Raw genomic sequence first — 27,890 nt, 5'->3', positions numbered from 1 at the left:
CTACTCATCTACGTAGTCTGGCATAGTATGTTTGTTCAATAAGCTATTAATATAGAAAAGAAATTGAGCCTCCATGAACCATGGAGATTTGAGTGTGACAGCTACAAACATATATAGTTAAAATAATTTCTAAGTTATTCAAAATATCTCACCATGGAGGGCTTGTGGTGACCTTGAATGAAAGCTCCAGGCTTGTGCTCTCTGCACAATGCTGTGTCACAGGTGATGACATGAGGTGACAGGAAAAAGAAAACTGCATTGTGCTGGTGGTTGGAAAAAAATCACTGAGTAGCTTTAGAGATGGAATAATTTGAATGTAGATATCACCAAGCCTCAAAGATAGAAAAGTTCAGTGATAGCAATGACTGAAGCAGAAACTTCTGGAGAGCTCCTTAACCTTCAAATACTTTTTCAATTTAGTCAGCTTCTTTGCTGAACTTCTTTTACAGCCTTGAGTGAGATCCCTAGGAACTAACATGTCATATTCTTAGATACAAATGGAGACATTTGCTTTTTCTAGTGTATTAATGAACAATGAATTGAGGTGAACTATTGTATCTAGTCTCTTGATCTGCCTCTCATATCATTTTAGTGTTTGTTTCTTTGTTTGGTTGGCTATTCTAGGATAAGATTAGGTTGATCTTTCATGATGAACTTCACCTTATTTCAAATTTTACTTGAATATCTTGTATCAATTCATTACAGTCAATACAGTATTTTCTCTAAAAATATGCTTACTCTTTTACTAACAGAAATTCAAAAATTATTTATATTGTAGACCCAAAATAAGATAAGGGCTCCAATAACAAAACTGAGGGGACAAACCTAACATTCATTCTCATTGCAAATTAGATTTCCTAATGTATTCACATTAATAAGAAAACAATAGAATGGGTCCAGATGGTATTAACTTGGAAATTTACACTCTTGGTGGAAACTAGAGATAGATAAGTGTAGGTAGTAGGTCACTAATCCTACTCACAGCCCAAAACACAGGTTAGACTTAAGGCAGAGATATATGGGTGTGCTTGTGCGTGATTGAGTGTGCACATGAGTATGAATGTGTGTGCATGTGTGTGTGTCATTTGAGAGTCTGAGACAAGGATAGGGTCAGGAAGATAGGAAAACAACTAATATAAATTAAGTATCCATTAAGTATCAATTGTTATAGTTAAATACTCAATCTCAGTGTTCAAACTATCAAGTCTGTCTAATTCTCACCTGATTATATCTTAGTTAATGCAGTCTAATATTAATACTGGTACAAAATTTTTGTTTGTATGCCAACCAGTTCCAAGATTTTTGTCTTTCTTTACTTTAAGAATACTTACTTTTGTATCATAGCAAACTCAAAACCACTGTCTGAGCTACATATTACATATACCCCCCCAGGCAGATGAGGAAACAGAAGCTTGGTTAGAGAGTTTGGTCAAAATAACTAGTGAGTAGTGGAGTCAAGGGTTTAACCTAGTTTCTTTCTACAGGAAAGGTAAATATTCAGAAAAGACAAAAATAAAAGTAAAAGGAGAGAAAAAACAGAGAGGAAAATTCCTCAAATATAAATCTATACAGAGGGAATACAACTGAAAATAAGGCAAAAAGAGCATGTTCAAATGGAGAAACAATTCAACAGGGAAATTTGTTTTAAAATCTCAAGTAATGCTTATTTCTTAGTTCTAAAAAGGAAAGTAAAATAGATCAATTTTTACTTAAAATTTATGCAATAGCTAATTTTAACAGAAGCATAACTATTTTTCCTAAAAAGAGTCATCCTGAATGTGTTTTAATGATTTAATCATTTTGCCATTACAGATGTAGTCTCTATTTATACATAGATTTGATTTGCCTCCATACAGTGTTTTAAAAATCCCTTTGGGCTCCAGCACATTAGTACAGTTTTGTAGTTTCAGAATGAGTTTCACCGATGTCCCCACTTTTCCACTATTTCTTTCAGTATCAGGAATACACTCCAATAGCCTCGAGATACATTAACTGCATGTTTTGCCCATCTAGAACCCTGTGAGATAAACTTCAGTTTTAGCCTTTCAAGTCCCTAAGGAGTTTCAATGATATGTCAGGGATCTTGTTATTAGCCAGGTACAGCAACAGAGAATACTTTTAAACGCAGTCCGCAAACCTCCATGAAAGCTATCATGTTTGAAATATAAAGCTCGAAAAATTAGCCTCTGCAATGAATTACACCTACGTGGAGTCCAGAAATCCTTCCTGGGGTTGATGTCAGAGCCTTTACTCAAGAAATGTCTAAGCTCTTTGTTGGTGTGGAGGGAAAAAAACTCAGGAATTCTCCTCCCTGGATTTAATGCCCCCAGATTTAAAATGTAAGTATTAGAAGCTGGAGCCTTTGAACATCTCCCTTCATTTCTTGACATCTTTATGACAATGTATGGTGCAGTACCTCACTTTGCTGCAATTACGGAACAGACAGCACTGTAGGCAATGTAAGTTGCTCTTAAGTGCAGCAATCCATTCTGAAGAGATGTACAAACATAAACTCTCCATTGTGGCAGGCTTCTCTGAAACCTGAGCATTATCTGTGAATTTTCTCTCTCCTTTTTAATCACTCTGTTAGCTCACCTCTAGCACCCAGTGGCCTAATTTACTAATTAATAACTATTATTACTTAGTGGAATTGAACACTGAAATTACCGCCTGCCTTAAACATAATAAAAATTGGCAATCCATTCAGAGTTTTTTTTCATTTTGAAGGGTTGCTTCATTCATTGCATAGTCTGGCAGCAGGGTAGGCATCATGAATGTTGTCTGCTTACTACATGGCCCTCATTTCCTGGTGGGATGGGAGGGAGGTGGGGAATTGTCTCTCTGACACATTCAGTCTAGAAGGGAAACACTACATATTTCAGGGGACAGCTGACCCTTGAGCCACACAGGTTTGTACCATGTGGGTCCACTTATACATTTTTTTTTCCAATAGAGACTGTAAGTATATTTTCTCTTCCTTATGATTTTATTCACTAAAACACCATTCTACTAGCTTACTTTATTGTGAGAATATATTATATAATACTTGTAACATCTATTTATGTTTTGGTAAGTCTTCTGGCCCATGATAGGCTATTAATATTTAAGTTTTAGCCCTGACTGGTGTGGCTCAGTAGATTGAGTGCCAGTCTGTGAACCAAAGGGTCACTAGTTCTATTCCCAGTCAGGGCACATGCTTGGGTTGTGGGCCAGGTCCCTGGTGGGGGCTGCTCAAGAGGCAACCACACATTGATGTTTCTTTCTCTCTTTTTTCTCCCTCCCTTCCCTTCTCTAAAAATAAATAAATAAATATATTTAAAAGTAAGTTTTAAAACAGTCAAAAGTTATGTGCAGGTTTTCAACTGTGAGGGAGTCCACACCCTTAACCACCACATCATTCAAGGGACAAATGTATCCCTGTAAGATCTTAATAGGCAATAGCCTTTCAACCAATAATTACACAGTTTAGAAACATCTGTCTTCTTTACTTCATTTGTGCTTGGTTTTCCTAACTCCAACTTTCCTTCATACTTTAGCAACTGACTTCTGATCTCAATGACTTACTTCTTATTTGCAAAGCAAAATGCCCTTGAAGAGAAATGGATGATGTAAGTTCATTGTCTCTAATACATACAAAGGAGCTAGTACCCAGGTTAAATGCACAGGAAATTAAACAGAATTACCATTAGCATTTTTTTCTTTTTGTAGTTGTTCTCACTGTTGGCTGAGTCAGATCTATTTAAAGTAACCAGTTGTACTTCAAATCTACCCTTCTTTTTTCTACTACTATTCCAATAGAGATGGCAATATTATTTTGCATTACAATATATTTGCACATTAATGTGTATTTGTTTGTTTAATCTGAAGTATAATGTCTGTATATGTCAGTTACCAGTGGAGATGCTGAGATGCAGACACACCGAGTCCTATTCCTATTACCAAGCTGTCCATTATTCAGCAGGGACACCAAGGTATATATCCCATGTGTGAAGCAGTATGAAAAAATAGTTTCAATAGGCACAGGACCCTGCTGAGGAACATATTTCCCATCAGGATTAAAGTCAAGTCTGGAAAGGTTATCACTGCAAAGAGAAAACATCATTGCTCCTCAAACCACATAATCTGGTGCAGATACTCTTAAGACCAGTCATGAAGATAGATCCCTCATGGAGGCAGGGAGTTACCAAGAAAGCAGATGCAGCAGGCTAGAAAAAGATGCCTTTGTAAATACCCAGCATGCTTAGTGCCAGTCACTATTTGGTCAGCTTAGTGGATAATTGGCAAAAATATCACCTAGCTCTCAAGGTTATCTTAATTATACCTTTTTAATAATCAGGCTAAACTATCAGGTCTTCATGGCTGAGAGTTTGTTGAGCATTTTTTTTCTAACTTCCTAAAGATATCACATCTCTAAAACTGAATCTCATTCAAATAATCAATCAATCAATCAATCAATCAATCACCTACTGAGGGCCCATGATTTCTCAGCACACTGGGATGCCATCCATGGAAGATATTGCTCTGATCTCTATTCTGGCTGTTGACCAGAAGTACCAAACTGAACCTGCTAGAAGAACAAGTGCATTCAAAGAAGCCCTTCAAACTTGACCCATTATAGTTTTGCTCCATATTGACTAGAGAGAAATGCAAACTCCCATGAATAGTTTATAAGTTGTTGATCTGTTTTATCCTACTGTATAAATTTATTTTATTTCTAATTAAATGAACATAAAGCGAGCAGGATACTAAGGGAACAAATGTTCAATCTAATTTTTTTAGTCACAGAACCAGAAGTTAATTAGTAGTTAAAGCCAAACCTAAAAAAAAACAAGTGTAGTTTTTTAAAATCACTGACATGACAATCACTGACACTTCTAGATTTAAGCCATTTCTTATTTCCAAATGTTAATATCAAAATAATATTAAGCATCAAGTCAATGGCTAATTAAATTCTAAAATATTCTGAGTCCTGAAAAATATCTGGCTCCAAGAATTTTGAATCAGATTTAGTAAATCAAATATGCCAAAATTCAAAGGTAAAAGAGGTTTTTTTATATCAATTTTCATTATTGAACCTTATGCAGGGTATCTGGCCTATTAAGTGGGAATAGGAGGGCCGTGAGTGATCTGTGCCACCCAGCACTGTAGGAGTTTTCAGAGGGAGACACACGGGTCATTTGAATGGTGTGCATTTTGTACTGAGACTTGTGGGCATGCAAATCATGCAAAGGTAAACAATAATACCAGTGATATTTCAAAGAGAGTTAAATGCTAAAAGAGATTTGAAATATCACCTCTGCTATTATATACAAAAAGTGCAATTCTTACTTTCAAGAGCCCTGCCATGTTTACTTCTACTTTTTAGCCTCTGGTCTTGAGGATGAATAATCTTATAATATGAGTAGATGTTTCCATCTAAGGAACTCATGGATCTTGGAAAAATAACTAGAGGACAGATTAAAAAGTCTGGTCATTGTAAAACTATAATTTAATCACTTCATAAATGTGAATCTAAGGCACATCTAGAGGGTCTTGCTTTCAAGCAGTCAAAGAGTTAACTTTGGTGCCTGTGTTTGTGTGTGGCCTTACCACTTTGAAGACAAAAAGCTTAGCAGGCAACCCAGTGATGGTGCTTTATGGCAGGTAAAAGAAGTGGACATAAACACATAATACATCTCAATAGGTGAGCAAAATAAGTAGCAGCCTGACTCATCAGAAAACAAAGAGGAGAGATTTTGACACAGAATATTTTGATTTCAGAACGACTATTTCATAGCACCCACAGCATGTTCAGAGGGCCCTGAGGCAAACATTAGGTTTGAAAAAGCTCAGAGGCATGACCTCATTTTTAATTCACCATAAAGTAGAAGTTGTAAAAAAAATTAAGCCGACCTCAAGAGTTCCTTGTTTGAATGACCAAAGTAAATAAGACAAAACCAGGGTTAAAATATTGCCAATATCTATATATCTACATGTCTGAATATGGGTAGAACAAAAAGGAATTTGGGGTGTTTCAGAAGTCTTATTGACTTTGGCGAGGGGATCAACCACGCAGTAATTTGGCAATACCAGCAGACATCACACCATTCCACATGGCTTTTAACTTGGTATCATATTCATAGTCTTTCCAAAGAATGTCTCTCTTTTTAGATCTCAAAATAATTAATGAGAAATGCAGACACATTAAAAATATGAATGTTAAACCTTTCACAGTATCACAAAGCCAAACTGATAAGTCATTCAATATTGGCACATGCTACTAAATCTGGGGGTCTAATTTATTTGCCCAATTATCAAAGAAGTTGCATGCCATACTGAATGGATAGGCGGGCTAATTTGAGGAACTGTCTGGGCATAACATACTTTGAAATCTAAGAAGAGGCCTTCATGCCAAAGAAATTGCAAAGAAATGTTATATGGAGTCAACCATTGGCAGGATTTTTTCCCTCAGCTAGAACTCATGTATAAAATATCTCTTAATCATATTATCTTGCAATGGTGTTTGTGTGTGTGTGTATGTATGTGTATATACACACATCTATCTATCTATCTATCTATCTATCTATCTACATACACATATATATGGCAAAAATATCAACATTGGGAGATTAGGGGGCAAGAAAACCTACTATAGGAACAGTGAAACCATTTCAGTAAAGGGCCATGTGGTGAATTTTCTAGCCTTTGCAGGCTCTACATTCAATAGCAACTATTCAACTCTCATTGTAGCAGAAAAGCATCTTTAGACAATATCTAAATTCATGGCTGCAGCCTTCATTTGCTTACCTATGATCTAGCCTGCAAAACTGTATTGACTAAGAAATGGAGGCCAGATCTGTGACCGAGCTCAGTGTTTCTGAACCTATTCCTCAGCTATCTATGTCTTCAGGGAATTAGTATTTCTGAAAGCTCTGAGTTGGTATAATTTTGGTACTGGTATATAACCCAAATATTTACATAATTGCAAACTAGAAATGATTTAAAAGGTCATAATTCTGCTTGTAGGTTTTCCAATCATTTCTTACATGGTTCATTTGGAATGTTACTAAACTTCTCTTTATTCATAATCCTAGACTTGTGATGTCACCATCTGGTATTAGCCTCCAGAATAAATAGTTAGAAAGACACACTGAGCACCTTGAAAGTTAAATTTGCACAGTTTTAACAAAGGAATATTAAATCGCCTGGAACACAAATTTAGAAAGACTGTCAAGTCAAGACCACTTTCGCAACTTGAAATGAAGATATTAACATATTTAGATGTATATAGAATCAATTTAGATATATAGAAAAATGATATATAGAAAATCAGTATAAATGTGTGAATAGAAACATATATGTATTGATAGCTCTCTGCTAAGAAAGCTTAGAAACAATTACACCTCAATAACAGTGAGCAAACCTAAAGCCCAACTTGAAGTGGCCACCATTGGGCAGACTGGGGACAAGTTGGACAAGTAATGGCAGTAAGAGATTATTACACAGAGAATAAGAATCCATAAGTATACACTGATATGAGTAAATGAATGAACAAATGGTGATGGGGGAAGAAGAAAAGTTTCTCTTAAGCAGTAGAATTACAATTCATACATTAAAAAAGTAATAATAGAATTTAAAAATCACCATAATTATTATTTTAGGCAGGAATCATCAGTGGATGTTAAATTAGTAGTGACTCCCCACAAGACATTTATTAATTTTGAAAATAGAAACTAGTAATTTTACAGTGAAGAAACCTGGCAGATAATACCTTAACAAATGATCAAAGTTAGATCACTACTAAGGGGGCAAATCAATATCATGTGCCTCTTAATATGATGCCCTGAGAAAGACACAGTATCTCTTTGTGGAATTCCTGCCAAAAATTCATGACCTGAATCTAATTATGAAGAAACATTGGCAAAGTCTAATTGAAGAACATTTAAAAAAAATATCAGGCCTGTACTTTTCAAAAATGTCAGGGTTCTGAAAAATTAAGGAAGAGTAAAGATATGTTTAAAATTAAAGGAAACTCAAGGGATATGGCAGCTAAATAAAACATAGGATCCTGGACTATAAGAAAACTTTGTTTTCTGTTTTTATAACTAGTGGGGCAATTGATAAAATTCTACTAAGGTCTGAGGCTTATATAATAATCATATCAATGATAATTTCTTATTTTGTGATAAATTGCACTGTGATATAGAGAATGATTAAAATGTATTGAAATATTAGCATAGGGGAATCTATGTGAAAAAATTCATTGTATAATTTTTGCAACATTTCAAAGAGTCTAAAATTCTTTCAAAAATAAAAAAATTTAAAGAGAAAAAGATATAGCTTTGGGACCAGACTGCCCATGTTTAACTCATGAATATGAAACTATTGCCTTGGGCAGCATGATGGAATGCGCTGTATTCCCTAACATTTCATATGTTCAAATCCTAACTGTATCCAGTACCTCAGAATATGACTATATCTGAAGATAGGGTCTTTAAAAAGGTAATTAAGTTAAAATAAGGTCATTAGTGTGGACTATAATTCAACACAATGGGTGTCCTTATAGGAGGAGCAAATTTGGACACTGACGGATACAGAGAGAAGACCATGTGAAGGTACAGGGAGAAGGTAGCCACTGACAGGCCAAGGAGAGAGAAGTGATGACACCTTGACTCAGAATTGTAGCTTCTAGAACTGTGAGAAAATAAATTTGTTTTTTAAATATATTTTTAAAGATTTTATTTAGTTATTTTTAGACAGAGGGGAAGGGAAGAAGAAAGACTAGGAGAGAAACATCAATGTGTGGTTGCCTCTCCTGCACCCCCTACTGGGAAACTGGCTCACAACCCAGGCGTGTGCCCTGATTGGGAAGCAGACCCATGACCCTTTGATTCATAGGCTGGCACTCAGTCCACTGAGCCACAACACCCAGGGCCAGATTTCTGGTCTTTAAGTCACCCAGTCTCTGCTACAGCAGCCCTAGTCAATTACTACCGATTTACCTACATAAACCTTTTCATTTATGTTCCCTCCTTAGTAAAATGAAGGTCATAATTATCTACCTCAAGGAATTGTTTTGAGAATTCAATGAGATCATACATATAAAGTGTTTAAAACAGCATCTGGCATGTAAGTACTTAGAAATAAATAAATGTCTATAAGTACTATTACATAGCTTTTTCTAACTATACTGAAGCAGAAATGGGGTAGCATGGTATTATGGAGAAGAGAACATATAAAATATCATAACAAACTGACTTACTTTTTACCTTTTAGCCAATTGCATTACTTATCTTCACAAGAGAGTAATGGTATGATACTGAGAAGTACTGCTCCTACCTATTCACCTGCTCTATCTGGACTGATAATCCACTGCTTAACAAAAGTCACTGTCTAGAGAATCCTGTGTGGTTTCACTGTTAGGTAGCAGAATATGGTTTCTGAAGGGTGCAGTTAGTCACATGAGAATAACAAAGCTCCTTAAACATTTTGAAAACTTTGGGGGGATGTAACATACAGCATGAGGGCTGTAGTTAATGTTATACTGCAAAATTTAAAGTTACTAAGGAAGTAAATCTGAAAAGTTCTCAACACAAGAACAACATTTTTTGGAATTTTGTATGGTGACAAATGGTAACTAAATTATTGTGATCATCTTGCAAATAGTGAATCATTATGTTGATGCCTGAAACTAATATAATGTTGTATATTAATTATACTTCAATTAAAAAATAAAACTTTAAATCAGTGATGAATGCTCACTAAACATTATTCTAAATTCTTTGCATGTATTATCTTAATCCTGAGAACAATCCTTGAAATTAAAAACTAGTTTATCATTCCATTTTGCATATGTGGAAATTGAGGTTTAGTGAAATTAAGTAATTTGTCCGATGTGAAAAAGCAAATAAATTACTAAACTGGGCTTGTTTTTTTCTTTTTTAATCCAAGACCCAGGGCATTGTCCGCTGTGCTCTATGACAGCATAATGAGGGTGTCCAACAGGCCAACATTCAGCTATGTGGATACATCTTTCCTTTTGCTTTTAATGAAATTTAGAATTATGAGGCTATAACTCCTGAAAATTGAATTAAAATTTGTGTGTGAACCAAAATGTAGAAAAGTTTTTGGATGTTAAATAAATAAAATCAAAGACAAATAACAAAGTAGGGAAGAAAGACTGTAAAACAGAACAACTTGAAGTTGAGAGAAAATACTAAGCCACTGAAACAAAAAAAGCAATGTCCAGGAAAAGACGATTGACCAAAGAGGAAGTGCAAATGGCTAAAAAATGGGAAATATTCTATTCATTATTAAATAAGAAAGATAAATTTAAACAAAATGCTAAGCTTTTGTCTGGTTCTGCTGGTTTTTTTTCCTTTTAAATTTACAAAAAATGAAGAAATAAAAAGATTAAGGTTGAAAGCATGTGGTTAAACAGGCTTTCCCATACATTGTTGATTGGAGTTCATTCTGGAAATGTTTGAAAATGATGCCATAAAAATGCCATAAATGCCATAAAAATGTTTATTCTTAGCACAATTACATCACTTCTAGGAATCTAGTCTATAGAAATGATCAGAAATGCTAATAAAGATGTATGTAAAAAGACACTCATCTCAATATGTTCTTAATAATAAAATATAAACAAGAAATAACCAAGTTATCCATCACATTAATAGAGAAATGACAGGCATATTCTTTTACAGGTAAGCTGAAAACTATGAAATTGCCATTTTAAGAGGCCTAAAGATAAAAAGGTTAAATATCAGCAATTTCATGACTTAATCTAATTCATGCAATAGAGTCTTCTGCATTTGTTAAAAGTTTCTGAAAAAAACTGCAGTAATAAGGGGAATGCTGTTACGTTACATGAGAAAATCAGAACACTAATTTGCTATGTAATATAATATCAGCGATGGATAAAATTCATGCACAAGAAACTTGGAGGAAATATAAAACCTGAAGCCTCTGGATGTTGGGATTCTTTGTATTTCCTTATCTCATTAATCTGTATGGTAAACCCATACATATAAATAAAAAATAAGAAAAGATAAACAGAATCACTGTTTAAATTAGTTATTTTTATTCAGATCTTTTAAATATTGTCCTCTTAGATAGATGAAATATATTTTGGTGGGCAATTATATCATTAGAGAATTAAAGCACCTGATTTCTCAAAATAATTCTTTGATATATTTCTATTAATCAAAAAGCACATATGCTAAAGATAAAGACTAGCTCTGTCACTATCTCCATAAACCAAGGACCTGACAATGTTTTGTTTGGTGTCTGTGTTAAAAAACTCGTTTATAGCAAAGCTGACTGGGGCAAATTTTTGAGACTTTTCTATGTGAAGATTGACACCTTTGTTCCTGTATTTGTATATTTATATTCACATTGGAGATGTTCACTTAGTAGATGTGTTTGAACTCTTTCCTCATTCCATTCTTGACATATAATCATTGAGAGTCTGCCATTAAACAAACAAACAAAAAAGGATTTAAGTGATGATATACTCTTATTTTTAAGAACTTGCCAGAGGGGCTGCCCTGGGTGTCCTTCGTAATTTCTGTTGGTTTGTCTTGGGTTCTCTGATCATACCACAGGCAGAGGTAGATCCATTATGGTCTCTTACCTTTTTTTCATGCAAGTCTAAGGATTTTGTTTGTGCCAAACTACAGCACTCAGAAGCGCCGTGATGTTATGGACTGCTGTCATTACCCTGGCACCTTAGTATAAAACCATCCTGCAAATTGTTTTTCATTTTGCCCCCATTATTTCTCTAGATATCATGAACTAATTTAAATAGAAGTGAGCTGTGCATGTGGAAGAACTTATGAAATAAAAGATTGAACTCTTTCCATAAAGGTGACTTCGGAGTTATATCATGAAGCTTCTTTGTAAGATTGTCATATATGATGATGTCCCTGCACACAACAGCGCTTGTGAGATTTTCTAATCCACAACAGAAGCTGAAATTGTCTTAGCTGCTTTGGAAGAGTCTGCATTTTGCTCTCCTCCACCATTTCATTCAGAATCTTGATTCATTGATTATTCCCTCTCCACAATGAGTTAGAAATGTTCTAATGAAATGGCTCTTCATGTAGAATAGAGGCTGTAACATACTCATGTATCTCCTACTTAAAAACAAATATAAATATCTTTTGACTTTAAGCTTTTCTCTAGCTACAAATTTCTCCCATTTTCTTAACACTCAAACTTATCAAAATGAAAAAATTGTACTCTTACTTCTCCTTCCCTGCTCAAATCACAATCATTATTTCAGTCCCCCCTCTCATTTTTTTTTAAAGGTACTGTATTGCCAATTCATATTGAAACCTTTCAGTTTTTAGAATACTTGTCTTCCTGAATTTTAATTTCATAAGTGTCAGCCTAAATGATCCATATCTTTATTTGCTGAAAGCTACGTGAATTATAATAAAATGGCTGTGAATAACAGAAAAAAATAACTCTTTAGTCTTGTTTTCCTGTGGTTCTCTTTCTCCTTCCTCTTATTCTTCAGCCCTGCCAGAAGCTACCTCGCACAAAACCTGCACATTTCAATCCTACCCTTGTTTGTCATTTCTGTCTGGACAGGCCTGCAGGGGTGTATTTACTCTCCTTCCCACTGCTGCCACAGCCTGATGAAAGGAAAGGAAGACGAAGTCAAGGCTCCTCCTTTCGGGCGTGCTGACAATGTCAGGAAACGGGCTGTGACGGACTCTCATGGTGATGGTGGGCGTGGAGGTGGAGCCTGCCCCTGAGAATAGCTAGAGATGTGCTTGTTCCAGAGAAATATCCATTCATCCAAAGGGTGTGCCACCCAGTCTTAGGAACTGGGAATAAAGCAGTGAACAACACATATAATATTCCCTGCCCACACGAAGTTTACATTCTGGTGGCAAATTTCTATTTCTAGCACAAGCCTCAGACTTGCAGGATCAGAAACCTGACTAGTGACCACCCAAGAAGCGTTCACCTGCTAGAGCTAGATATCAATTAATTAATCTAAGAGAAACTGACGAATATAGCCCAAAAGTAGGTGCAGTAGAAAATACTGAGTTTTAGAAAAATAACTATACCAGTATGATCAACACATTCTCTCTGTAGTCTGTAGTTAAATTACTCGAAAAAACCAACAATAATAAAAAATTAACTCAAAGATTGCCAATATATTTATTCACAATAAGAATGATACTAGACTCCAGCTTTTACTCGTATAATCATCTCATTTCCTCCTCTGACAACTAAACCTAACCATGGTGAGCATGGACTCAAATCAAAGGAAGTTAATGAAGTGAACTAGAGGTTAGTAGCATCAGGCTTAGCTAGACGAATCTAACTCATAATAAAGATAATCTGGCTCATAGGACGTGAACATTCAAAGACCAACAGCCAGTATTCCCACAGTCCTAGACATAGCTCGGAAAACTACCTGTCAAGACTTCTTCTGCAAAGCTTACGATTGAGCATATTAGCATTTCTGAAGAAAGACAATGTCAATCATATCCAGTCTTATAAGCCCAAAAGCCATTGGGTTTCTTGAAGGTACTTTCACTAGCTGAGCTCTGACTCTTATGTACAGAATAGAACTAATGCTCGGAGCACAGTCTTGTTTGCTTTGTGTTCTCTGTGAAAACAGCACAAACTTAGATAAATCTTAGACAACCTCTCTGACAATCAGTTTTGCCATCTTCAAATGAGCAGACTAAATTATATGATCACAGTTTTTTTCTACTTCTAGGGCAGAGGCAAACAGATTGGTTCTGCAGTTGAGTTGACCTGAGAGAGGATTTTATCAAAGGCAGACTGGGGCACTGCGGTGGGGCTGAGGCCAGGAGAAGGCTAGTCTAAAGAATGAAAAACAGAGTGAGTTTGGAAATCAGATGATCACATGCAAGGAAGCATCTGATGATGACCATGGGTGTCCAAACTTTTGGCATCGCTGGGCCACACCGGAAGAAGAAGAGTTTTCTTGGGTCACACAATAAATACAAAGACACTAATGAGAACAAAAACAAAACCTCATAATGTTTTAAGTAAATTTATCATTTTATTTTGGGCCTCATGTATAGTCATCCTGAGCTGTGAGTTGGCTACCCCTGGTTAGAACCAAGGTAGTATATGGTAGGATTAAACTGAACTCACTATTTTTAGAATATAAAAATATTTTAAAAAATAAATATGATTTATCTTTTAAATCAGTGGTTCTCAGCCCAATCAGACCCAATCTCAACCCAATCTTTCCTAAAACATATACTTTTATATGTTATGAGTATTCTGAAATAATCAGATATGTGAAAACACACAGCATCGCTGTTTGTGTCAAACAGCTGTGAGTGCAGACTGAGAAGTACAGGTGGGCTAAATGGTAAATTCAGTATGACAAGATGGTCAGTGACACAAAAGTTAAAGTGGTCAACAATTTCCTGGCACTGCTGCCAACAAAACAAAGGAGGATTTCCTTTGATTTACATAGAAGTACACATTTTGGGGAAAAAGTAATTGGATGTTAAAATTGTGATAACTATGTAAATATTAAAGTGGATTTCTACCGCAGGCTGGATTCATTATAGGCTTTTACAAACACTTGTTCCAGAAAAGTCTAAAATTTTACAGGATAGAGGGACATTTTTCATGTGCAAGATCATCTACAATCCTGGGCCATGATCATTTGATAACCAATAATGCTCACTAAAATTTCAAAATGGGCTATGAAAAACAAGAATTAACCCATCCCCAAATGGCACTGTTAAGAATACATGCAATGAGCCCTGGCTGGTGTCGCTCAGTGGACTGAGTGCCAACCTGCAAATCAAAGTGTTGCTGGTTCAATTCCCAGTCAGGGAATATGCCTGGATTGCAGGCCAGGTCCCCAATAGAGGGTGCACAAGAGGCAACTACACACTGATGTCTCTCTCCCTCTCTTCCCCCCTCCCCTCCCCCCTCTAAAAATAAAGAAAGAAAGAATATACACAATGGGTCAGTGTAGGTGTTTAAAGGACCTTGCAGGCCTCCATACCACCAGACTCCAATTTATAATTTGTATTATTCTTGGTGAAAACCTCCCTCTACTAATTCTCAATCTCCAGTTACCCCGCCGCTGTCTTATTTTGTGGGGTGTGGGGGCAGGGACACCATTTATTCACCAAGATCATACTTAGACTTCATTTGACCAAACAAACAAAAAAATTCCGTTTTCTCCACTGGGCTTCCCCTGGTTCCGGGGCGCTCTAGGCCACCTGGGAGCTCCCCTCCCCTCGCCACTCAGCGCTTCCAGCTCACTTATCACTGAAGCCGTAGCTCTGGCCTCCCGTTTCCTCAAGATCATAGTTTGAGTTCATCCACAAGCAGAGATTTTAGTAAAAACTCCTCGCAGCTCCATTTATTTTTTCAGCTGTCCAGCTTTCCAGTGGCATACTGTGTGGGGTGAGGTGGGGGTGTACTTTGTGTGAGCGTGCCTGTGCGTGTGTTTGCTAGGGAATATATTTGAGCTATAAGGATCATTTACCCTTATGTCAAAGAGTCAATCAATGTGGGACATATTTTTTGCACGTTGGCAAGTTTTGTCAGGTAACTCAATATGGAGATTTAAAATGAAATGGAAGAAGAAAAGGTGATTACAGGTATTATGAAATCACCAGTCTGTCTATTCCTTCTGGAATTATCCCTATTCTGGCCCTCTTATATAACCTGTATCAGGTGCTATGATATTTTAACATATACAAGGCAGCCCACTGGGACCTCAGTCTACATATTTCCAAACAACAGCATTAGCTTTTTAAAAAATGTTTAAAATACAAGCTAATGATCTGAAGAACAGGTGTTATTTTGGAATTTCTTGGGGTTTTAAGCAGAAACCAGGTGTTACAAGAAAGTGATAATTTGAATATTTGATACATCTTGGCATCTGTTTGCAAGAATCAGACCCAAGAGATAGATTTTGCCTAGCAGAGAGAGTACTAAAGCTCACTAATACAGCATTTATGAGTGGAAGTCATCATTTTAATATTGTCAAACACCATATAGACTTTCCTACCAGGATGATAGTTCTCAGTATCTTGAGAAGTACTAAATCTTTTTAACCTTGAGGGCGGTTACGTGACATTATCCAGTGACTGAGGAGGACTCTATCCTTTGAGCTTTTAAAGATAACTTAACAGGAGTCTTACCACACCAGTGAAGGGCTCGGTGCCCTGCATCCCTTACCTGTCCCTGGTCATCAGTTACCTGGGGTCATGTCTATGAATCATCACCATCCTATACTCCCACCTGGCCAGTGCCCTGGGGAACATTCTGTTTGGGGTAGATACATAATGAATATTTCTCTCTGACTCATTGGCCATCCCTACGTGAAGAGAAACAAAAATAACCCCAACAAACTGCACACTACAGTGGCTGAAAAACTTTCTAGACTTAGAGTGTTAAATGCCCATTTTTAATGCAACTACTAAAAATGAAACAAATAAAACTGGCTGGATTCAGAAAAGCTACCATTTCTTACGGCTTAAAAAAATCTTTTCAGAAGCTTTTCTATCACAGAAACAGAACCTGTTCTAAAAATACTTATTCATTCAGAAACATAAAAAAACTCCACCCACAAGTTCAATGGCCATTGTAGTCTGCCCAGTAAAACTGCCTTCTCTTAAGTGATTTCCCCCCTCCTCTCTCCTGAATCAGAGAATGGTATTCCAGAAACCAGAATCTTTCAGTTCTTAAAGTGAGAAGAAATATTCTTCGAGGGAGAGATGCATGGCTTATTTCAGCTCTAGATAATCATTCCCATTTCTCAAAGATTCATTGAGCAAACACTGTTGTCACTGTTTATACAACAAAACATTCTTTCCAAAGGAATTTCAGATACATAACTAAGTCACAGAATTCCCGCACACTCGTGGCGTCAGCCTGCCAAGTCCTCAAATAGTTAAGTTGAGCAGTTTACTTAGAAAGGCTGACAAATTTGCTTCACTTCAAAATATCATTAACACCAATAACACATTTGCCCAAGCCTATTTCTAAGTTGTAAAAAAAAAGATTGCTACAGATTAAGGCCCTTGATATAATGCTATAAGCTCCTAACAATGGTATCTTTTATAGAGAAGAGCAACTGCAGACACAAATTGCCCTCTTTCCTGTACCTTTTTCACAAAAATCAATATTAAAGTAGTATCTGCCTTAACTCTCCCATACACTAGATGAGAAAAAACCACAGCTGTGCTTAGGACAGTTTAGGTCAATAAAGAATCAATACTGTGGTTGAATCTGTAGAAAGATAAAAGACTTAGAACTCTCTACACAGGGACCATTGTTTTCTCTCTATTCTATAAAACAGCAGAAGGGCATCACTTGTCTGTGCATGTAAGGGGTGGGGTGGTTTTTTTCTTCTCGTTTTTAAAGTTGATGTGCATGAAGTGTTGGTAAAAAGTAAGGGGGCACAGTCTAGAAAGAGTGGGGGGAGAATTGCAGGCACTCTGCTTTCTATTAGATTTTTTTTTTGGTCTCTCATCTGAGCAGTTCTTTTACAGGGGTCAGGGATAAGTGAGTGGAGATTATGTAAATCCACCCCTGGCAAATATGAGGTCAGGTGACACATAGATAGTTTGAGTTAAAATCTTGGCTAGGTTGTATGGTCTTGGAGATACTGCTTTAGCTACTTTTAAGTCTCAGTTTCCTCATCTGTAATAAAAGTAAAGAAAAGGATATTAGCTAAGTTACAGATTTTGTAATGGACCTTTAATAGGTTTATCAGTGTCCAAGTACAGGGGTGACTGTACTTCTCAGCTCAACTTGAGATCAGAAGGGGCCACATGACTAGTTCCAGCCAATGAACTGTGAAAGGAAGTGACATGTTTCATTCCAGGGTGAGGCAGTGAACTGCCTGTGCCTTTCTCTCTTTCTCTGAGGTGGCAAACCGGGAGGAGACCTGCTGTTGAGAGGTGGAGCCACAAGTTCAAAGCCGTCTGTATCTCTGAGTCACTACACAGAGGATGGTCATCTTGGAAAGTTGATCAGATCTGCAATCTTTTGTGTGTGAGAAACTAACATTATTATGTTATGAAGATTTTCAGATAACTGTCTTGTCATTCTTACTATATCATAACCTAGCTAGCCTGATTATTTGCTGATTGTTATGAGGAATAATTTAGAAAATGTATAAGAGACTTTAACCACAATCTGGGAATAAAACAGCACTCAAGTAATGGTTTCATTAAAAAACTGTAATCCAGGCAGAGGGAGCTGTTTGAACAAAGGGTTGGAATAAAATAACACAGTGCCTTCTGGGATTCTGTAAACAGACATTTTAGGAAAAAAGAATAACATTAGAAATGGAAAGCATCTTTTAAAATATCCAAGTTAAGACTCCTGTGTGTCGTGTGGAACACCAATCCTGTAAAATGCAGAAAAGTGTTTTTTGGCTTAAGAAGTTTGGAAAATACCACCTCTTAATCCCCTAGTTGAAGATTCTCAAGGCACATTGAATTACTAAAGGGTCTAAGAAAAACTGCAACAGAGAAATCTGATAAATTTTGTTTATTCCAGAACCTGTCAAGTTTGACCATTTTTTTTTCTGTGTGATAACAAGTTCCTACAGAAGACCTGCTATTGCCCTCAAAGGCCTTGTCAGATTAATTGCTGGTACACTGATCAGCTATGCTTAGCATTAACATTCAATATTAATTGAAGATTGGGTTCAGTTATACAGAATGAGATACTTGTAAAACAGTGGCTTTAATAAAATAAATAATACCCTAAGAATCCTGAAACACCAATTCAGAAGAACCTATGCACCCCAATTTTCATGGTAGCACAATTTACAATAGCCAACTGCTGGAAGCAACCTAAGTGCCCATCAGTATATGAGTGGATCAAAAAATCATGGTACATCTACACAATGAAATTCTATGCAGCAGAAAGAAAGAAGGAGCTCCTACCCTTTGCAATAGCATGGGTGGATCTAGAGAGTATTATGCTAAGGGAAATAAGCAAGGCAGTGAAAAAAAATACCATATAATCTCATCTATAAGTGGAAACGAATCAACAAAACAAGCAAGCAAAATACAACTAGAGACCTTGAAATAAAGAAACAAACTGACAGTAACCAGAGGGAAGGAGATAATTGGGACAAACAGGCAAAGGGTCATCACGTACCATATATAAAGGACACATGAGCAAAGTTAAAGAAGGATAACATGGAAGGCGGGAAGTGGAGATGGGTAGGGTGGGGAAGGCCGGGGTGACATGGAGACAATTGTACTTGAAAAACAATAATATCTATTAAATAAGTAAATAAATAAATAATAGCCATACATAGATTTACTATATGCCATATGTCATAGCCTTCCATATATCTATCCATTAATCCTCATAACATCTTCTCTTAAGTAATTAGATATCTGAAGGTAGAAGTCTAAGGTTCATGCAGTGACTCAAAACTTTACTGCCTTTTTTTTTCTATTAAATCACAAGAAATTGTCTGAGATAGCTTTAGACATCAGGAAGAAGAGATGCATAAAGTATAAAGAATACATTTATTCAGAGTGTGCTTTCCTTGCCCTTAAGTTTCCCCTTAAGACCCATCTTAAAATATCTCTTGGTCAGAATTTGACCATGTGTATCACATGGTCACACATGTCTGCAAAGGAGTCTCTGCAATGTAGACTTGAGATTGTTTTGTGTTGTTTTACCCAAGCGCATTGTCACCCCCCAACCACGGGGTGCTCTAAGAAAGGAGAAGAGTGGATGCTGGGTAGACAGCAAGTGCCTCTGCCATGGTCCTAAAACATGATCAGATTTTTATTTCTTCTTTTAGGCTGTCAATACTATGCCTTTCACTTATACATGTATGAGTAGAAGGGAAGACATGATGGAAATTTGGAAATAATATGTCAATAATATATTTAAAATTAAAAAGAGAAAAATAATTGTCAAGTTTGAATCCAAGGAAACAATCTATTTCTCATCTTGTTCAGAGAAATCCAACAGAAAAGGTCAATCTCTACTGGCTGAAAAATGATAACTCGAGAGGTGATATTCTGTCTGGAATCTTAGTTTTCTCAGCTTTAAAGTGGGGATAATAAAAGCACTTCCCTCTTCAGGTGTGTAGTGACGACATTGAATAACTTAGGCCAAGTAAAACCCTCAAAACAAAGCATGATCGAGCTAGTGTTCAAAATGTTATTATAACTATTTTAGTTCTCCCCACCCTGGGTTTTAAGCACATGCACACACACAAAAAGTGGCTGACCTACCCTTTCATAGAATGTAGATCAAAGATAAAATTTGGACTCCACATGCAGAAAATAGTGTTCACTATTTCTGGGAAATAACAACAACAACAACAAAACCCTACTAAACCGAGACAAATAGCCTTGCTGAAGTAGTGAACCATAGCCACCAGTGTGGATGTTGTAGCAGATGTTAGGGTAAAAATTGGGAGTTAGACACAGATGTTTCTCTCTTCACCTATAAGTGGAGGGGACCCCAACACACCTCTATTCCCACAGGATACCAGTGACAGGGATGCATGTCATGTGACTTAGGCCTATGGAATTGCTGGTTACAATCTGTTTTCCTTTTTTGCTTTCTTCCTTCAGGTAGATTTCTTGAGCAATGTATATATCACAGAGTACATCACATGCTTCTCCTATTCAATGTTCAAACCTTAAGATAGATCTTCTTCAGATCTCTATGTATTTTCTACCCTATAATGAAGAGTTGCAACTGTATAATGAAGTTTCTTCCAAGTGTTTTCACTCTGCCATCTATTAACACTGAGGAATATTCTTTCCCAGTGTTATTGTTTCAGCACGATTAATCTGAAAAATCACAACACATTGTTTAGTTACCTAATTAGACAGAGTTATTGATTGATTCTCAACTGAGGGTTCGCCGTTCTAGTGGCTGCTCACCTCACCACTATTTTCCTTCACCTTCTCTAATTTCTAGAGAAGTCGAGATAATACACACTGGGGAATAGAGAGCAGGTATTCCACGTCTACACATCCTTTTGTCGTCTCATGGCTCAGCTCTCAGCCTACCCCACCTCCTCAACTGCTACTGCCATGTCCGTGCACCTAGGGTCAAAGCCAAAGCAATGTTCCTGCTGCCGAAGCTGCAGTGGGATAAACCTTGTCACTATGCCAGTGAGCTGCACTGTGTGCCAGTCCATCCATACCAGGAAACTCTTGTCTGGGGCAAATGTCCAGCAGGCATTTGCCTGCTGTGGCAAAGGATCAAGTGATTTTGTCGTGGAAAAAGTAGGAATTGTAGTTACGCTAGCTATGGGCCCCTCTAACTTAAAGGTGACCTGCACGAATGGCTTCAGGCACAGGCTTTGGCTCCAACAAACTTGTGGTTGGTTGAAACCAGGTTGAGCTGCTTTCTGATTGGGTGGCCTCTGGGTACTTCCTTTTCCTCTCCAAACTCTAAAACTGTTTTCTCATCTCTAAAACTGGGGTGTTATTATTAACCTTATTAGGCTATTAAGAAGATTAAACGAGGTGGTTTAAGTAAAGGACTTAACACCGTGACAGGAAAACAGTAGGGGTGTTTGTTTTTTTCTTAAAGACACTTAAGGCAACATATTGAATCTGAGCTCAGGTGGGAGAAAGATGAATTGGATGAAGAAAAGTACATTCACATTTTCGTATTTCAGTCTTTTCTCTCTCATCTTGAGAGAGAAAATAAACAATGTATGCACGGTGTCACCTTCAACATGTTGCTGCCTGATGACGAGGAGGCTGTAGGACTGAGGGGCAGGGCAGCTAGCTAACTGCTTCTCCTTCCGAAGCCCATTCTAATCCGTGGGGGCTCCCCAGGGTCCATGGGAGCAGACGCACAGTTCATGCCCTGTTGGGCTATGCCACCTGTCAGTCATGCTTTTTCTCTGGCTCTCTGCTCCACAGAGTTATTGCTCTTCCCGCGACCCCCTCTGCTCTTCTTCCCTACTTGGGCCAACTCTGCGGACTGGTTTGGGACAGGCTCAACATCAAAGTCTTTTATTTGAATTTTTCCTTCATCTCCAATGGACTCCATCCCAAACTCAATTTCCTTTTTCCTCATTTTCAATTAACCACAGTTGCCCAGAGCTGGGGAGATAGGAGATACTAGGGCCAGACATCTGTCATCATTTATCTGGTAGTGTATGGGGTATGCTAGCATTTAGATCCCTAATATAGCCTGTTGGACTCAAATAATTCTAGACATATTTAATTTTTGTAAAAAACAGAAACAACACACAATGAGCCTTTGCATTAACCACCCAAGGGGGCATTTAGAGAGAATTTCCAGTCTATTCATGATCCGTTATTCCCAGCCCCCAAAGTGTCTATGCTATAGCAGGATGCCCAGGGACTCCATATGTTATGGGAACAGAGCAGAACCAAAATGAGTTGAAAGAAGGATGCATTAGATTCAAACAGGGGATGAAACAGTACCAGAACAGCCCCTGTTTCATTGTTTCTACCTGGGACCCTGGGACAACACAGCCATCTCAGCCCCATTCAAGTGTGACATTTCTTTTGAGTATGACAGTGGCGGCGACCTTGTCATTAACTGATGCTATGAGCAACATTTCAGCTTTCATAATTCAGTTAATTTTCAAGCCACTGGTTACTGAACCCCCAGTATAATTTTCATATAATTAAACCACGTACACACATTCTCACCCCCACAAAACACCCACGAAAGTGACAAACAGCAGTGGAAAACAAAACTGAAAACCTAGAAACACTGGAAGCAACATTCAAATCTCTGTCTTGGCTTCACTTTCTAAAGGGCACGTGCATGTGAAGGGAAAACGGGGAAAAGTCAGTTTGGGTCGAAGGGGGTGGGGAGGTTTGTTTCTTCAGTCCTGTTAGTATTGGTGCAGCTTGACATTCTCTCTTTACTGACTGATTATATATGACGCATACACATAAGGAAGAAAACAATTGGGTGAGGAGATACTGCATTTTCCATTTAGATACTAATTGCAAAATATTATGAGAGAGCCTAATAAAACGACATTTAGGTTATGTCTCTATAGTAGCAAGAATTGTGTTGAGACCTCAAAATTTCCACAGAAATATTTAAATATTTGTGCAACTAAAATCTATATAATGACTTCTAAGGGAAACATTGGTTTGCTACATTTGTATTAGCAGAAGTTTGACTTAATGCTGAAAAAATCAGTATATCAGGAAATCTCTGTGTTTGCTTTCAGACATAGGTTAAAAGAAATCTGCTAGGTATTTTTCTTCACTGTGGTGCTCTCTGAGCTTTGTAATAACATTTGCATGAGAGGTGATCCAAAATTCAAAATATTCCATTGCCTTCCTAACTAGATGGGATCTTTTCTCACCTAGGTAATCTTTTTTATTTTTTCTCAAAGTGATTTCTCACATCAATGTGTACCCTTTTATCTCTTGACTTTATTTAAATAACATCATAATTTTAGGGTGTTTTACCTGGTGCTAAGAGAGATTCCAATTAATAGGCTAATGCTGATACTATGTTTCACAAGGAAAATGCATATGGAACTTAGGGATTTGAGAGGATGGAAATATTAACCAGATTGTAAATCCCTTGAAATCAGCTTCATTTCCTCTCCCTGCTCCTCCTTCTCTTTCTATTTTCACTCTGCAATCTCTCACTCAGCCCCACTTGCCCTTTACAATTCTCTGTTTACACTCAGTGAAAGAGAAGAAGAGGAAAATAGTAAATATTCAAAGAAATGTTTTTCTAAAGTCTGGTGGTCTCACCTCACTAAAATATAAATAAACAGAATCTGGCCAGGATTCCCATAATGGGTCAGTTAAAATTCCACCACTTACTAAGAGCTCTTTTAGTAGCTGAAGGCAGTTGCTTGGGCCTTGTATTTGGGGTGACCAAGTGTGCAAAGTGGTAGAAAGTATAAATACCCCAAACCTGAAGTAATTTAAAAGAAGGGTGGCGAAAATCACTTAATATACAAATAATAGTGTGAGAATGATACACCGACTGGTTCATTTCTTTTATCTTTGTCAGTGAGATTTGAAGTCATTCTGTTTCACTTCCCATCAATGGTCAAAGCACTGTATCTCTCCTGACAGTATGGTAACTGGGTATTTTCTACCTCTACTTTACCCTTGCTTTATTTATTTTTTTTAATGAGCCTACCAGGTTTTGGGATACTGTGACTAAAGCAGGGAAGTCATCATCTCTTCAGAGGAAGACTGGAGAAATGAATAGATATGAGCCTGCCCTGGCCCACCAACCACCACTCAGCCTCTTTTTTTTTGTTCTTACTGCTGTTGTTATTTGCAAAGACTTGAGGCATCAAAATGACAATCCTGCAAAAAATAAAATAAAGATCTGGACCAAAAAAGTTGTTCACCTCACAGATACCCAGCACTCTGAACAGTGCCCTGAGGTACAGTGCCCTGTGAATCCCCAGCGGGGCATTCACATCTCAGAAGATGGGGCCTACATGCGGCCTCCTGAGAGATAAGCCCACCATCCAATGGCTCTCAACGTCAGGAAGGCTTCGATGATACCCTTCTTACACCTTCCTCTCCCGAATCTCTTCCTGTTCCTATCAGGAAGAATGTTCTCTTCCTGTTCCTCTCACCTTCCAGGTGAGGTCCTCCTCCCCTCCCCCGCAGTCCCACCTTTCCGATTTGAGTGCATGACTATTGGGTGCTCCAGCCACACCTCTGCCTCGCTGAGCTCTACATACTTAGTTCTTTTAATCTTTCCTCATAAATCAGTCTCTCCAGCACCTTAATCATTCTTGACACATGATTTACCCAACAGTTTACCATCTGAATGTGAGATCGTTGTCTTTGAAAGTGTATTGATTTAAATGATTTAAGAAAACGTTATTAGGACTGAGTCCTTGGAGAGGGAGGGAGAGAGTCTTTAATGAGAGTGTGAAAATTCCAGCATCTTCATAACTGGAAGCACACACATGGCTGCCCTGGGACTGAGAGCTTGGAGCCAACACAAGGGCAAGTGTCCTCCTCCCCCGTGCTCTTTCTAAAAGGGGATGGCTGGCCATTTACTACTTCATGTAGTAGTTAAGCCAAGGAACTTTTAAAAAATGTTTTACAGCAGCTCTGTGAAAGAATGAACAAGTTCTAGTAATAAAAGCCAGCCATATTCCAGGCAGTGCTGCTCACCTTCACGCTTTGGGCGGGGGTACTTGGGGAGCAGTTGGAGGGGAGAAGAAAAAGAACACTGTGCTTTCTGTTCAGCACTGCATATAAACTTCCCAACATGGCCCAGGAATTTTCAAAAGCTCTCTGATCTTTTTACAGCCTGACATCATATTCCTCTACGGTGACATCATGGCTTTTAAGGGGAGGGATCCAAAGGCACTAGCATGCTAAAACGTTCCCAACCCTCCAAAATCTGGCAATGGATATGTTTCCTTAACGACCTTAAGTTTCCAAAGTTTTCTTTGGGTTTTGAAGATTTCGACCCTAAATCCCAGATAAGTTTCTATGTGTTTACTAACTGCGAGGCCAACCCTGTGTGTAGCACCTTATAAAAGAGGCCTGGCTGGGAAGGTGGCTTTACTGGAGGGCGGGTGGACGGGGAATTAGAAAAGAGACAAAACAGTCTGGGTTCAAGCAGTTAGGTTTTTTTTTCCTTTTTCTCAGGTCCAGCAATTTGCACCTCCTTTCCTATTCCCTTTGGGTCTACTCTAACCAATAAATTTCACCACAAGTCCAAAAGAGAAATAAAACCCAACTCTACTCATGAGGTATCAGGAGTCCATGCTACTGGGCTAACTTCCCAGTGACCAAGGCATGACCCCTTTGTTGCCGAAGTCCCAACAAAACAAAGGAGCCCATGTGGCCGGGTCCCAAGCAGGCAGACTGGAAACTTCCACCCAACCCTTCCGCCCAGGAGAGGTGAGCAGGGCTGGACGTCGGGACTGGTGCACGGACGTCTTTTTCACTCAGAGGTCTGCCAGAGGAGCCTCTCTGACTGTCTATGCTAAACACCCATGTATCGGTTTTGTTTGTTTGTTTTAATTTTGTTTTTGTTTTCAAATCCATTATGGACCTCTGTGTATCCTACTTAGCATGACTGACATGTTGCCTTACCACATACCGTAACCTACGTGAGGTCAACAACATCCAGACCGGGTCTGTCCTTCAGAGAAAGGAAGGCCACGCTCATACACCTGAAAGCTGTAGTGATGTCAAACTGCTATGTGCTTTCAATTTCCATACTTACCTTGTGGTGGAGCACTTCTAAGCCATTTCAAATTGGCTCCGGGCCACCACCCTGTAAGTGAGCACTGTACTAGAGCAGGCCTGTGGGCCAAACCCCACCCAACACCTGCTTTTGTAAATAAAGTTTTGTCAGGCACTTATGAATTGTCTATGGATCCTACTACCTCGGCAGAGTGAGTAGTCGTGACTGAGTGTGTGGCCTGCAAGCCTAAAATTTTTACTATCTGGCTCTTTCAGAGACAGTTTATAGACCCCTATTGAACTATATAGCACACTCAGTAACAAAAAGATGGGGTAAAGTTCAGCAAATTTATGCCACCTACTCTCACATTACCCCCTCCTCTTGTAAGAAGAGATTGGTTTGATATTTCTCACACACCGCTTATTCTGGACTAGACTGTTCTTTCCTAAAATAAAGATGCCAAAAGGTGTTTGCTTTGTACCTCAGCACACAGGCCTAGGGAAGATTTAGGCATCACTTATAAAGAAGAAAGTGTTTCTGGGTCTTTTATGTGTGCGTGCAAATGTGTGTGTGTGTTTCTCACATGTGGGTGTACAAAACCATTCCCAGGCTGAACCAAATCACTCCAGACTTGCTGTGAGAACAAGCAGCTAGAGCCCACTGACCACGTTCATAAAGAAGTCCTTTTGTTAAAGAAAGCCTCTCGGGAAGAGGGAGGGAAGGGGCGGAGAAGAGGGGCAGCCAGCCTTTAAGAGGCCGATATTGCTTCAATCAGAAACAGCTGTGGCCAGTTTAATGCTATCACAGGGTTCATATAGATGTGACATCACACAGAACTAAAGCTTGGCCACAGAGTTTTACTGGCAAATACCTTAAACTCTAAGGATTCGGTTACAAATTTGTATATGGCATGTGCTTTTTTAATGAATTCACAACTGGGAGCCAACACTGTATCGTGTCCCTTTCTTGCAACTGTAAACAGGGTGGAGGGGCTTCTTCAGGCCTAGAATTAAAATCTTTATTAATTTTAGCCTAAGGAAAGTAAATGAATTTGCCATCATCCCAGTTTATTACACGTCTAACTAGAAAGATTTTCACAATCAGACCAGTATCCCGGCCAAGTAGGAGGAACTGAGAGACACTTTATATTCTAATTTCAAACTGCAGGGCATCCCAGGTGTACTGTACAAGATTCCCTGTAATTTACCAGCAAAATAAGCAATCTATGGGAACATGTTTGCCATACTGTACATTTGTATTAATTACCCAGCAGGATAAAGTGGTTTCTTTGTGATAGAAATCGAGATATGGATCTACAGGAAAATCATTAAACCAAACCGAGAGAAACAGACACTTTTCTGTTGTTAAGCCATTTGGCCAGAGTCAGAATCAGAGCCTGGGAATATGTAACTGGTAGCGCTTTCCTCAGATGCAGTTTTTCACAGGAATGGACGGTAGCCTTTCCAACTGTCTGCTAACCAAAGCTGGAAGGGCTCTGCGGCCACTTGGCAGGTTTCCAGGAAGTATGAGGCAGGGTGCCTTCTCTCAGGTAGCATAACCCTGTTAGCAAATGACTCAGAGATATGCAACCTTATAGCAAGGTGGCAGAGGAGTCAGTGCTAAGTGGAAAAGACAATGAGCACCACAAAATGTCAGCAGCGGGAGAGTGCTGGAAGCCAAAGTGGTCAGAGAACTCTGTGCGGATTAGGGTCCAGTTTGAGCAGGGTCTCCGAGGAGGCACG

Source organism: Artibeus jamaicensis, unplaced genomic scaffold (genome assembly GCF_021234435.1).
Source record: "Artibeus jamaicensis isolate MK-2021 breed Jamaican fruit bat unplaced genomic scaffold, CSHL_Jam_final contig_465, whole genome shotgun sequence".
Taxonomy (NCBI): domain Eukaryota; kingdom Metazoa; phylum Chordata; class Mammalia; order Chiroptera; family Phyllostomidae; genus Artibeus; species Artibeus jamaicensis.
This window is presented reverse-complemented; position numbering follows the sequence as displayed.